Source organism: Centropristis striata, chromosome 16, assembly GCF_030273125.1.
Source record: "Centropristis striata isolate RG_2023a ecotype Rhode Island chromosome 16, C.striata_1.0, whole genome shotgun sequence".
Classification (NCBI taxonomy): domain Eukaryota; kingdom Metazoa; phylum Chordata; class Actinopteri; order Perciformes; family Serranidae; genus Centropristis; species Centropristis striata.
In genome coordinates, this window is record NC_081532.1 from 26,966,559 (window position 1) to 26,980,964 (window position 14,406).

General features: G+C 37.4%; 1 protein-coding gene across 7 annotated transcripts in view; it reads left to right on the top strand.

The window, feature by feature from the left end:
* LOC131988792 (doublecortin domain-containing protein 2) overlaps positions 1-14,406 on the top strand; it is a 78,603-nt gene that overhangs the window by 22,575 nt on the left and 41,622 nt on the right. Inside the window, exon 11 of one of the 7 annotated variants that reach the window (XM_059354052.1) lies at positions 3,521-3,605. The exons of 4 other annotated variants lie outside the window; for them this stretch is intronic. The gene's annotated coding sequence lies outside the window, so the exon portion shown is untranslated. Of the gene's footprint in view, positions 1-3,516; positions 3,625-14,406 lie in introns of those variants that run through there. 2 more of the 7 variants (XM_059354049.1, XM_059354048.1) reach the window with 2 other exon arrangements.

Here is a 14,406-nt window from a genome sequence, read left to right on the forward strand (position 1 = left end):
TAGTGCAGCTCAAAGTGCCTCGCAGATTACTGGTGTCAATAATACGATAGAATAAGAAAAAATATAAAAAGTTAAAAAAAAAATAAAAAAAATATAACAATTAAAGACCAATCCATTAGAGATAATAGATAATATAAAAAACAGAATAAAAAAATTACAATGACAATAAGACAGATAAAAGCTATATAGCATATAGAATAATAAAATAATATAACAAAATAATAATAAAATATATATGTCAATAGAATCAAAGATAAAAGCCAGACTTTAATACTAGATTAAACAACAATGAAGATAAAAATATATATATATAAGATAATCATAAAATAAAGAGCAATTTCACAACGTTTTTACAAGTTTTATAAGAAGCTCGTGCCAGGGGCCCGTACTGGTTTATATTCTGTAATGATGTAAGACGTTTATATTGGTGCAAGACCATAAAGTGCTTTAGAAAGAAGTAAAATCATTTTAAAATCAAGACTGAAAGGCGACTAATGTGAAGACTTTAAAAGAGGTGTAGTGTGTTCTCTCCTTCATGGTCCTGCTCAGCACTTTGCAGAAAGGTTTTGATTTTTAACTTTTTTGGGTAAACTAGGCAAACATTACAGTAGTTAACCCTTTGATGCACAACATATAAACACCTTCTAATGCACAAAAAATGACCCGCATTCACTTCCCTTGTTATTTCATGCTTTTAAATTTTTTTTTTTTTTTTATTACAACAGATCATTTTTTCCTTTCTTTTCATTTCTTTTCCTTTCATACTTTATGAAGAAAGATAGTTTTCGTATTATTACATCAAGTTTACACACATGGGTCAAAAATGACCTGCATTAGAAGCGTAGTGATACAAAAAGTGATTCACTAAATTAACAATTTGAGTAAATGTGTAACTATGTTTGTCTTATTTTGAAGGTTTAACTTTAAAAGAGTTGTTAGAACCACCAGATTACATTGGAAAATCACATATTTTAACATTTGAGACTTATTAGAGCCACCAAATAATAATTTACATTGGAAAAACACCAATTTAACAAAATAGCATAGTTAATATTTGTGTCTTATTTTAAAGGTTTTAAATTGGTGATTGGTGAATTGATGACCCTTTAATGTACAACATGGTTCAAAAATGACCTTGTGCATTAGAAGCGTAGTGATAAAAAAAGAGATTTTATTCAAAAAGTAAGAAATGAAAACAATAAACCAGGATGTATGATGATCAAAAACAAGTTATTTGAGGAAAACCTGGAATACTGAATGATGAAATTAATTTATTGCAAAGATATAGAAAATAAAATATCAGTTGGGTCCCTTTAGACCCATGTTGTGCGTCAAAGGGTTAAGTGTGCTTGATATACAATGGCAAGAAAAAGTATGTGAAACCTTTGAAATTATTCAAGATTCAAGATTCAAACAACTTTATTCATCCCAGAAGGGAAATTTAGTTTCACAGTCTACATTCGTGAGAAACAAGTCCTAGCTCATTCAGCAGCAACATTCAGACATCACATTAATATGTCAGTGCCACAGATCAGTGGATGGGCACCAGAGCAACGGCTGAATTACCTTGTTTCCTGCATTAATTTGACATGAAATGTGATCTGATCTGCAGTCCAGAGTATAGGCAAACACAATGTTCTTAACCTAATACCACATAAACTGATATAATAGTTCATGTCTTTATTGAACACATTCATTAAACAGTCATAGTACTGCTGGAAAAAGTAAGTGAACCCTTTGGCTAATGACTCCATCAAGAGGAATCAGGAGTCCAATCAATGAAACTAGATTTGAGTGAGGTCTAGAGGTACTTTGACTTCTAAAAAAACACTCAAACTTTTTTAGTTTTCTATTCACAAGAAGCATCTGCTGATGTGAGCCATGCCTCGCAAAAAAAGAGATCTGAAGATCTACGACAGGGATTGGGCAACTTAAATGCTGGAGGGGGCCACAATTTTTCATTGACACTACCACAGGGCCACATATAGGACCGTGCACTTCACCAGATATGATGAACTGCAATTTTAAATATGTTTACAGTGCAGTAACTTAACATATTTTATGTTCAAATGCATGTTTAACAGTATAAATAGGATACAAAAGGTTTGAAGCAAATAAAAAATAACAACTTACTGGGATTTCAGTGCGAGAACAGCAGACCAACATTAATTGCAAGAGTAATTTTGTGCATTTTTACACTGCACTTTTAAGATTTCATGCTCAAATGCATGTAGTTGTACTGAGGGCCACTTCAAGTGAGGGTGCGGGCCGTATGTGGCCCCCGGGCCTGCAGTTGCCCATCCCTGATCTACGATCAAGAATAGTTGATTTGTATAAGACTGGAAGAAGTCACAAAGTAATCTCAAAGACTTAAGTCTATACTTGGGACACATTTTATGACCAAATATTGCAGAAAATCAGGTAATTTCAAAGGGTTGACTTCCTTTTTCCTGCCACTGTGCACACAAGTGTGCATTAGTCTCAGCATTAGTGAGAGAGCACTGCAGAAAACACAATGCAGAGGGTATTAGAGCTCCATATAGAGCACAGCAGTGTTCGTCACCATATGGGGATACAGCATGTTCCATGTTATTAGTATAACAACTTGTAAGCAGCACAGAACTCTGTGTGGGTATAAAGTGCTTTTTAAAATCCCCCCACAAAGAGCTCCGTGATATATACAACACTAAAGTAATCACATGTTCTATAGATGTTAGTCCACTACAATTCGTCTTATAATACAGAATACATATTTATCTTCTCCTTCATTCACCCATCCTTGTAGAGCAAATGGTATCCTTGGGGATGGCTGCGCTGAGGGAGAACGGGAGCCTTTTGTTAACTACAGTAAATGTATGCTTTTCTTCTCATTCATCATATACGTGTCATGAAAGGCCTTCAAACGCCGGCAGCTCCCAACAGCAATAAGTTTCTTCTTCTTTTACATTTACATGGTGAAAAATAATAAGTTCTCAAAGAGCGCGTGTTGAAAATCAGCCATTGTGATGTGAGAGAGGCGTCTGCGTGTGATCTCCGCTGCACTCGACACGACAGGCTCTGTGAAGTGCACCACTGCCCAGTTACACATTAGCTTTGATTGCCAGTTTGTTCTGTGCGTAGCCCGTAGCTTTGAACTGCGTCTCAAGATGAAAGCCAACCTTGTCCACAGTGTGTCCACTGTAGACCGCTGCTGTTGCTTATTTGCTTCAGGCACCATCAAGGGCTTCGGGACTATTTTTCTCTATAGTTCTTCACCATGCTGGGATGAGCATTATGTATAATTTATCATACAATACATCCCGAGACAGCAGCCCGTCTCCACTCCGTTTTAATGTAATGCCTCGCCTTTCTTTTCTGCATCTTGTGTTGACTGCGGTCAGTGAATGATCCCACTAAGGTACGTCTTTGTTGTGTCCAGCAGATAGACTTTGATATTAGTGGTTCCCATGGTGAGGGCATCACCTCGCAGTGCTTATTCCTCTCTCCTCCTCTCTCCCTCTCTCTTTCCTCCACGAGCCAGAGCCAGAATACAGTGTCAGACTGCTAAGGACCAGACGTCCCTGTTCTCTTCTGTCTCCAGAAGCCAGCTGCTCATGTATAAGATGAAACAGTGTTATAAACCAAATAAAAATGTCTTGCCTCTTGACAGCCCCACCGTGAATATATGGCCTCTTATTTCAGTGAATATATTGCATAATTATGTATGGTTATGAATATTACATGGAGCCTCACACTGAGTGCATGGTAAGATGCCTAATTGCGGAGTTTAATTATTAAGAAGCAAAGGTCCTGAGCGGGTTTTGTGAGAAGCACTTTTGATAAATTATTTTTTGCAGTTTTCTGATGAATTATTTTGGGGGCTTGTGTCTAATCAGCAGGCATGGTGAATGGCGTAACTGCTCTTGAGAGAGACTTATCTTCCCATGGAGAGGAATTACTATGCTGATTAAATCCACTGAAATCAACTAATAACTTAATGATATTGGAGTGGATCAAAAGAATGAATCATGGCCTCTCATAGTGGTGGCTATGAAGAACACAAGGGCACAGTGATGGGTAGAACGAGGGCTATTGCCGTTGACCTCGGGGCACAGCTTTAATATTTCTGCGTAACATGAGGGAGAGGGAGCGTGTGATGGTATGTACTAAAGCAAACCAAAGCACCTCATATTAAACACAGCGTAGTCGTGCTTTACTTTATACTTCATATGAGGCACTTGAAGGAAAAAGTCCAGAGAGGCTGACTAAACAAGGAATAATAAACTAGATCTCCCAGAAGTAGTGCCAGAGCCACTAGACACAGCTGCTTGTGTAACTACAGTGCTATTGCTACTGCTGCTTCTTCCTCCCTAGCATCACTGAGGCGCCCACACAAAAATATTTCTCTCTGGTTATGTATTCAGTTCAAGTGCACTTAGTATGCAGGAAAGTTTAAGGCTTGACCTCGTGTTGAAAGAAATTTCAAAATGAATAAAACAGGCTTCTCTGCATGTTACTTCAAATATAGAACCGGCGCACATGATGTATTCTTCCACAAAAGCTAATGGCTGTAATGCAGACAATAAGAATCGTTGACCCACTTAATCGCAGCTCTGTGTCACGCTGTGACAGTGTGAAAGTTAGTTCACCACAACTGTAGGATCAAACGCAGGGTAATAGCCGGGCTCCCTCCTACAAAATGCATGTCGGTCTAGCACTTGTGAAATGCAGTTGAGCTGCTTTTCGCGAGCCGGCACAAATATGTGAATAATTGATTGATATCGATGTGAGGATCACCTCGCTGTATCCAGCAGTTGTTTGGTTTTGAAGTCTCCCGTGGAGGGCAGGAGCCTGGCCATCTGTCAATAACACGTCAGTCGTCTCACATGGCGGCCACTCTGACCGCCTCAAACGCTTCAGTAAGCAGCCGAGCAATTGTTCTCAACGTGATGTCAAATCAGCTTTTCTGCTCTGAGAGGAGGCTTGAGCACAAAGTGTTTCAGGTCCTGTTTCAGTCAGGGGTCCACAAAGTTCCCCAGAAATAGCCGCCACATATTAAATCTCTTCTCTTGCTGTGATATGATTGCAGTGATTATAAATGATTGATTATAGTGTGCAGCACTCAAAATAATAGTTGCATAACACATTTCCTTTTTAACCTTTATGGTCTTTATATAATGAATCATTTGTGCAAATGAATAACTTGTTAATTAAAAAAATTGAACTCATTTATTTTTATACGCCTATTCATACCAAATCCAAAACAATTTTTTAATCGCAGTACAGGTTGTTTTTCTTCGATTTTTGAGAATTTGGAAAGCCAGCCAAAAGATAATGGAAAATAAGATTAGAAAGAAACATGAAGACAACATCCAGGGAAGTATGAGAGTTGAAGTTGCTTGTGTCGGTAAGAAGCCTAAAAAAGAGGGGTTAATATACACTCACTGGCCGCTTTATTAGGCACACCTGTTCAACTGTTGTTGACGCAAATAACTATTTGGCCAATCACATGGCAGCAACTCAATGCATCTAGGCATGTAGACATGGTGAAGAAGGGCTGCTGGAGTTCAAAGCAGCATCAGAATGGAAAAGAAAGGAGATTTAAGTGACTTTGAATATGCCATGGTTGTTGGTCTAAGTGTTTCACAAACTGCTGATCTAACAACCATCTCTAGGGTTTACAGAGAATAGTCCAAAAAAGAGAAAATATCCAGAGAGCCTTGATGCCTTGTTAACCCTTTATTGGGCAAAGAACTATATTTGGTCACTTCAGTGGATATCAGAATGGGGTCCCCATGTCTCTCTGTTTGGTCGTAGAACCACATGGATTTCTTCCAGCTAATCAGCAAAGATCAGGCTACGTCACAGATGGTGACACCATGACATCTGACCAATCACTATGATAATAATATAATAATATAAACTTTATTGACCTTGACCTCCAATGTAAAAATGTAAAATTTTGAAAAAAAATCTGCAAGATTTGTTGTAAATACAGTTATTCTCCAATGACTTGTACGAGGAGAACTTGCCAATGACGTAGGAATGAAAATAAAAAAGTGGCAAATCTACAAGAAAAAAAGTCACAGAATAAAGACATTTAAGGTGGTAAATCTGTGCGAAAAAAGTTTCAGATTTACAAGAAAAAAGTAGGAAAAAAGCAACTTTTTTCTTGCAGATTCACCACTTTAAATCTCATAAATCTGCGCATTTTTTTCTCACAGTTTTGCCACTTTAATCTGGTAAACTTTTTTTTTCAAAATATTAACTCTCTCCCCCAGGTCCGTATGTTTTTTTTTACACATTCCACAGTCCACATTCTAGCAGTATGTAATATCCTCCAATATTCTCTAGGGTTGAAATTTGGAATTTGCAAGTATTTCAATGAGTGTCCTTTTAAGGGTTAAGGGGAATGGTGACTGAAATATCCACTCGTTACAACTAAGGTATGCAGAAGAGCATCTCTGAACGCACAACACGTCCAACCTTGAAGCAGATGGTACACCTTGCTAGCTAATAATGTGGCCTGTGAGTGTATATCGTTATACAATTTCTTTTTTTTTTTCAATTTTTGGGAATTTCGGAAGCCGGCAGAAACATTATCGAAATTAATGATTATAACCTAAAAACGACCAGTAAATATATTTTCTTGTCCAGCTAACATATAGAGAAGCATGCATTTCCAAGTGCATGAACTAAAGTTTTGCGACCGATATTTTGTCATTGTGAAAGGTATGTAGGATTAGGGATAGCTTAGCATCAATTAGCCCTATTATTATTGATTGATTGATTGATTGAGAATTTTATTTCGAACATGTAAAAGTCCACAAAAACACTAAAAATAAGATAAAATAAAAGTGAAATGAAAAGAAATATACAATGAGAGAGAAAAAAAGAAAAAAAAGAAAAGAAAACGGGAACAGGTCAAACCTGTACATGCAACAGCTCAGTTTTTCTCTTAACAGATTAAATTAAATCATACATGTTCAAAAGGGAGTAGGAAGAAGTGTACACTTTTATTATTGTCTTTATTGAATGAATACAGCAATCCAGATTGATAAACACATACAATAAACACATTGAGACTCTTTTCAGTCCGTGGTGAATCATTAAAAACCAGTGAAATGAAGGTTAGCATATACACCTGTTACGATAGCGTGATTTTTTTTTGCCACCACCCATACAAAATGCAACCATCTTGTAGCATTTCTGCTTAATATTGCACACATGGAATTACAAGGCTGTCTCCAGTGTGTAGAGTTGGGTGTGGGTTTATTGTAGTGAAAACAACAATGACAATGATGAATCGATCATCGTGTGATCGTGCGAAACCTTAATTTTCAGTGGAATGCACTGATCACAATTATCCGTGTTGGTCTTCCTGTGAAGGATATATATGCATATTTTTTGTTGTCATTTCGTTTCATCGCTGGTGTGAAAAAGCCTTTATCCAGTTAAATTAACCACAAACACCTCTTTAAACAGCAAATGTCTATTGAGATATTGGGGCAGCTTTTGTGCAGCTGAGCAATTTCAGGTTTGGTACCTTGCTCAAGGGCACATAGTGGCTGTTATGGAACTTTTATAGGGCACTCACAGTCACAGCCTGAATAGGACAAAAGTGCCTTTTGTATGTTGTGTACGTAAAATGAAAATTGTCGAAGGTCATTTTATACAGAGGGCTCCACATGCCTTGAGACCTGTATTGAGCCTCCATGCAGGCAAGATGGACAGGTGGTGTTGTAAAAAGACCTTTTCGCCACTGACATCATCCAGAGCCACCAGGAGGCCACTTTACCCGCCCTCCCTCTCTCTCTCTCTCTCTCTCTCTCTCTCTCTCTCTCTCTCTCTCCCTCCCTCTCTCTCTCTCTCTCTCCCTCTCTCTCTCTCTCTCTCTCTCTCTCTCTCTCTGTTCCAGCCTGGTAGCTGCCCACTGTCTGAAGCTAATGGCTGGAAGCACAGCTAAAAGCTCTCAGTGTGATAAGGTAATGTGGAGTTAGAGAGAGAGAGAGAGAGAGAGAGAGAGTGAAAGTGAGTGGGGGAAGAGTGTTCTATCAGTGAGACCATATATACTGATTATACAGTGATGAGGAAATGGTCTAAAAATAAAAACAAATGGAGAATGCTAGATGATATCACTGCACCCAGATTGCTGACGGCAGTGTTTGCAGTCATATCCAGATGGTTATGAAGCAGGGATGACGGTGGGAGCCGAGACTTACTGCTGTCCTCTCAACTGACCTTCCTCATGTCATGCTTGATAAAATAAAAGATAGCAGCAATCTGTTTTTGCGAATAAGTAATTAAATGTGAAAAAAATGTCATTATTAAAGGGGACCTGTTGTGCTTTCCCTTATTTTCTATTATGAATATAATGTTACAGTATCAACTGTCGAGGTAAAAAAAGCCTTATGTTTCTGACAGTTCTGAACCACAGACTGTATATAAATAATGGACGTAGTCACCATGACGTCACCAATTGGTTTGTGGCCCGTTGGAAGCATCGAGTTCAGCGTTACACTCAGCATTATTATCTGGACTGTGGAGGAGGAGAGGGATCTGATCACTGACTACAGCCTCTCTGCACCTCAACCTGACTGAGAGAAGATGCTGCTAATTCATGTTAGCATTAACTGGAGCATTAACTGGGATGTTAGTTTTGGCTAGCAAAAAATAAAAACAAAAATGTATGTTACTTACCTCAGAAAACTGAGCAGCGACTCCTTGGAGTGTCTGTTAGTCCAACCAAACGCTGAACAAGACATTTTTACTGAACAAAACGTTCAAATAAACTGTCATTAAGTGAAAATACAGTGAAAGAGTCAAAGTTATGAGACCAAACTGCTAAACATCCTTTTTTCATATCTATATAACGTTATATATAACTTTATTGACACGTTGCCGTGGATACGCATTGTTCTGTTTCTCTCCTGATGACGGCTCGCCTTGTTAGTGACCTGTCAATCAAAGGTAGCCACGCCCCAAATCAATTCTTTACATCAATTCTTTATCTTCTATTTTATTCTAAATTATTTGAACATCAAACATTATTAACATCAAATTGTCTTTTACTTGTCTTCGAGATTTTTTACTAGTGATTGAGACTATAGTGTTCAAATCAAGTGGGAAGTTGTCTCATTTTGCACTGAAATTAATGGACAGAATCTTTTTGCAGCCAAACTTAGCGCCCCCTGCTGGAATTTTCAGTAGAATGCAGCTTAAGGCACTTCCTGGTTTGCCTCCATGCTCAGACCCGGAGGTTGCCGCCTGTTCTGAACCCACTGTTTTTTTTTTCTACTCTCGTCATGATCTTCAGTCATTCCACTGCTACATGTAGCGACATGCTAATGTCTGGGAAACCTGTATTCATATCACATTCTTGCTGGAAACACGTTTGATTGTGTAGATTTTGGTTCTGAAGCTTTTATTGAAGATTTTTCACGGTAAATTCTTCATTCCCCTGCATGGCTGCAATGATGGACAGTATAGCGAGAGATGTAGAGGACCCAGAAAAAAGTGACAAATCAGAGAAGACTAGGCTTTTTTGGGTTGGGGGCCTTAAAGAGACAGGCGCTACAACAGGACATCTCAGAAACAGGGTAAATAGGTGCAGCACTCATGCAGAGAATAACAACAATAACTTTTTTATTTTCAAAACATTTTATATTGCAGTATATCGCAGTTGTTTTTCTTCGATTTTTGCAAATTTCTAAAGCCAGCCAGCCAGAAAAAAAAAAGTTTAGAAAGACCATAGAAACGTTAAGACAAAATCTGGGGAAGTATAGCAGTAGAAGTTGCTTGTGTCTGTGAGAAGCCTAAAAAAAGAGGGGTTAATATACATTCAATGGCCACTTTATTATGTACACCCGTTCGACTGCTCGTTTGCGCAGATATCTAATCACATGGCAGCAACTCAATGCATTCAGGCATGTAGACATGGTGAAAACGAGCTGCTGAAGTTCAAAGCAGCATCAGAATGGAGAAGAAAGGTGATTTTCTCTCAACTCGATCTGATGTAAGCTGGTTCAATCATTCCACTGCCACATGTAACTACATGCTAGTGTCTGGGAAACCTGTAATCACCTCGTGGAGCATAAGAAAAATAACTTTTTTGTTTTGTTTCTTTCAAACATTAAAGTATGTAAACTTATTCTTGTAGAAACCCAAAATACACACATGCAACTGAAAATAGGCATATTTCCCCTTTAAATTAAAAAAAAATTCTGTTGAACTTTGCAAATTCAAGTTTTTAAAGTAAATTCTGCTCTTTGATACTAACTATTGTTTCGTATTGTAGGCGTTAATGTCCACTCTAGGCTTTGTACGCCTGCTAATGATCACAGGATTGTGAGAGGAAGAAAAAAAAAAACGCTCATACTGTTCTTATGTAATTTGTTCAGCCTTCACTGTCTGCAGATGGTGCCACCAGTCTGGATTACTGTTATACCAAGCGCTCCCTTCTGTCTGCTCTCACCTTGTCTTCACTCATTTGCTCCTTTGCACCTCCTGTCCACCACCACACACATATATGTGCACAGATTTGTTTTTTTCTCAGTTTCTTCCCCACTGCTTCCTTTCCTGTCCCCCCTCTTACTTCCTCTCTGTCTCTTTCCCTCTCCACCCCCTTGCTTTCCTTTATCTCATCCCAGACTGCCTTGTCCTTAGTAAGATGGATGTGTGCATTCCCAGGGCAGATGGCCCTGTTGTTACTCTGTGTACCCGGCTCACACTTTAACACCCGGCCTGCTTGTCTGGCCTGACGGGCCATTGCCTGGGGAAGGAATCTACTTCTACACTGCGCAGCAAACATGTGTGTTGTGCAGCTAACCGCATGGGTGCTCACACCTTTTTTGTAAGGGAGGAGACTCCAGCAGACTGTGTGCCAAATACACAGATGGGTTCTTTCTTTAAGGATCACACATTTTGTTGTAGGAACGCTTCAATATACATACATTAATTTACATAGTGAGTCATTAATTTTGTTGACATTTACTCCTGGATTCATTGTGATGTGTTTATTTCCAGACAGCCATATCTAAAGGACCATGAAGTTAAGTGTCTTGATCCTCTAAAGGTTTTTAGACCAAATTAATTATATCAAACCAACAAGTTTTGGCCAGTTTCAAACACTTCTCCAATTGTGGGCAAAAAAAATGCAACTTGTTGTGCCTTGAGACTGTCAAAAACTACAATTATACAATATGAGAAGGCCATTCTTATTAGGTATTTTCTTTGGTCTTCATTTAGTGATAAATATACCAGTTTTTGTTGCAGGGGAATAAGAGACACATAAATATTTACTTATAGCCTTGTATCTGACATCATTTAGTGTCCTCAGAGAGTTTTGGATAAGAATAAGATTATCCAAGTGAGATAAATTCTTAATTACCTACATTTTACTCAGCAGAAGCTTGCAAGTTTTTGTCTTTCTTTAGTAAATGGTGATTCATGGTTTTAGATGTCCTTATGAACTGCCCTTTATGGGTTACCCTTAGAAAACCGTACACTGAAAAAAATTCTACAAAGAAATACGAATTCAGTGCTTTTACTTTAAAATTGCAGTTTTTCATGTAGTGCATTACTTAGTGATTGTTTGTTATTATGTGTCCTCAGTTTTGTATGTAAATTGAATCATTCATTCCAAGTAATATTCACTAAACCAGTTCATTGGCTTAATTAGTTGATATTTCCAAGTAAAATGTACTTGAGGGACATCAGTGAATCTGCAATTTACTTGTGTATTTTCATAAAAAAAAAAAGTGGTTCTATTAAATAAATATTACTTAGAAACAGCCTGAGTAAAGATTATAAACTTATATAATGAAATCTTGAATCTTGAATTCAGTTTAATTCTCTTTGGCGGCAACTATGGCCATTATGGGTAATACAGGTGTCGTTTTTCTCACTTTCACTTGTTTCATCATCTGTAGCCAGCACTCTTTTCTTTGTTTGTTCAGCCATGATAACCGTTAACTTGCAACGCTAGCTGAGCCAGGAAAAAACAGCAGACCGCTTCACACACCAGTGAGTTAAAAAGTGAATCTGTTGTGTCAGGTCCTGCAGGTCGGACCATCCACTCATGGGTGTGCACCACTTGTGATTTTCCCAGGGATGTTGCCACAGACACCCAGTTCCTTTGTACGCCTTATACTGTAAATGCAGGGGCTTTCATCATTGGGTGTTACCTCATTTGATGTTAGATAGTGACCAGTGGTGGAAAAAGTATTCAGTTCCCTTACTTTAGTAGACTTCAAAAAAAGAAAAGTTGGGTGAACTCAAAATTTCAAGGCAACAAACTTCGATAAAATTTTAAGTTGGACAATTAAACTAAATATTTTAAGTTTTGTTTTTGAGTTTGCTCAACTTAACTGTAAGTTGTACTAACTTATAATTTTACATTGTAATAACTTTTGATCCTTACTTCTGCTAACTTCTGCAATCTGCTGAATTGGACGATTGTAACGCTGCTATGAAATGTCAGCTAATGTTGCTACCACAATTTTGAGTTAGCATTGATACGCTAATGGCTACTCTTGTAGCTGTAACAAGCAGCGCCGCAAGCATCAGTTAGCCGCTAGCATCAGTTAGCCGCTAGCTTTCGCTAATGACCGAATTTCACCGCTTTCCCGCATTTCACAACAAAGAAATAAGAGTTAGCAGAACTATTGTCCCTTTTCTTGAACCTCAACTTAAAGATATAAGTAACAACAACTCTCCAACTTGTTTTTGAACAGACAACTGGCTTGTTTTGTTCTGCTAACTTACATTATTGCCCTAAATATCAATAATTTATATTTCCAAGTTTTACCAACTTAAATCACTGTTTTAGGCCAAAAAATACAAGTTGGCTTTTTTGCAGTGTAGAAGTATAATACCACACTGTGATATTACTCCACTACAAGTAAAAGTCCTGCATTCAAAACTTACTGAAGTAAAAGTACAAAAGTATCAGCATCAAAATGTACTTAAAGTATCAAAAGTAAAAGTACTCGTTATGCAGAATGGACCCACTCAGATTGTTTTATATATTCCAGATATATTATTGGATTATATTTTTGATGCTTTTATAAGCACTGTTTTAATTTTCTCAAGGTAGGGCTCATTTGAACTATATACTGTTATGATGTTCAGTTAAAAAAACAAACATCTTATCACTTTAATTTTTTTTTTTTCATGATTTTCACTTCAAAAGTAACTAAAGCTGTCAGCTAAATGTAGTGGAGTAAAAAAGTACAACATTTGCCTCCAAATGTAGTAGAGTAGAAGTATAAAGTGACATAAAATGGAAATACTAAAGTAAAGTATAAGTACCTCAAAATTGTACTTACACTCTAAGAAATGATTCAAGGAGCCTGTAAATGTGACAGTAATATGAAGGTATGCATACTAAATAAACCTGCTGATTATCATCATGATGAGTATTTGAGTTGACTACATCAAAATTCATTAGTAGAACTCCAACAGGAATCTTTGTGTAAAATATCCATATTTAAATTAAGTTTACTTAATTTTTGACTCACAGATTACATGGTTTGAATATTTTTCATATGGTTAACATAATATTTCAGTTACATTTACTCATTTTGTGTGGGAATTGAGCCAAGTCAATTCATTCAGACATACTTGAAAATATTTTTTAAATTTACTCATTACTCATGTTTTCTGTAACCGATTTGAGAGCTTTCAAATCAACTCAATAATTTGAAGTGTAAAAATGTTGCAATGATTGAATTAAGTAATATGCAGTATTATTTTTTTGAGTGTAAGTACAGTACTTGAGTAAATGTACTTAGTTACATTCCACCACTGATAGTGACTTAACATACATTGGCTTCATTCTCTAGTTAGGACACCATTACTCTACTATATCATTACAAAGTAATTAATTGTTTCCTGCTAGATGAATGTTTTGAATGCCATGTAGAGCCCCTTCAAAGTAAGATGTTTTGTCCCACATGATTAACCTGTTAATGTACGTATGTATAGTTTCACACAGATTCAGTCGAGCACTTCAAGCGATCTGTGCTGCTGTTTAGTCTGCTGCTTAGTGGACTGGACAGCTGTTTCTGGACGTCTTTTGATGTACATTATAATTAATTATCAGCACATCTGGAAAGCTTCTTTGAACAGTCAGATTAATGGAATGAAACTTCCTGTTAAATAATACTTCCATACCACCTGCCTCTTCCAATTATGATATGTAATATGTAAGTATTGGGATTTAACAAAGAATGTTGCTGTTGCATGCATGTTCTGCAATCTGTTTTTCACCCTCCTACCAGATATCTACCTCTGATTGGGCATCATTTTGCAGGACGGGACCCTGTACCTTTTGATGGATTTGTTCCATTTCATTGCCATGATAAACTTTTACAACAGCTATCATTTACTGGTAGCATGCATGGATCTCTTTAGGAGATCTGTGCT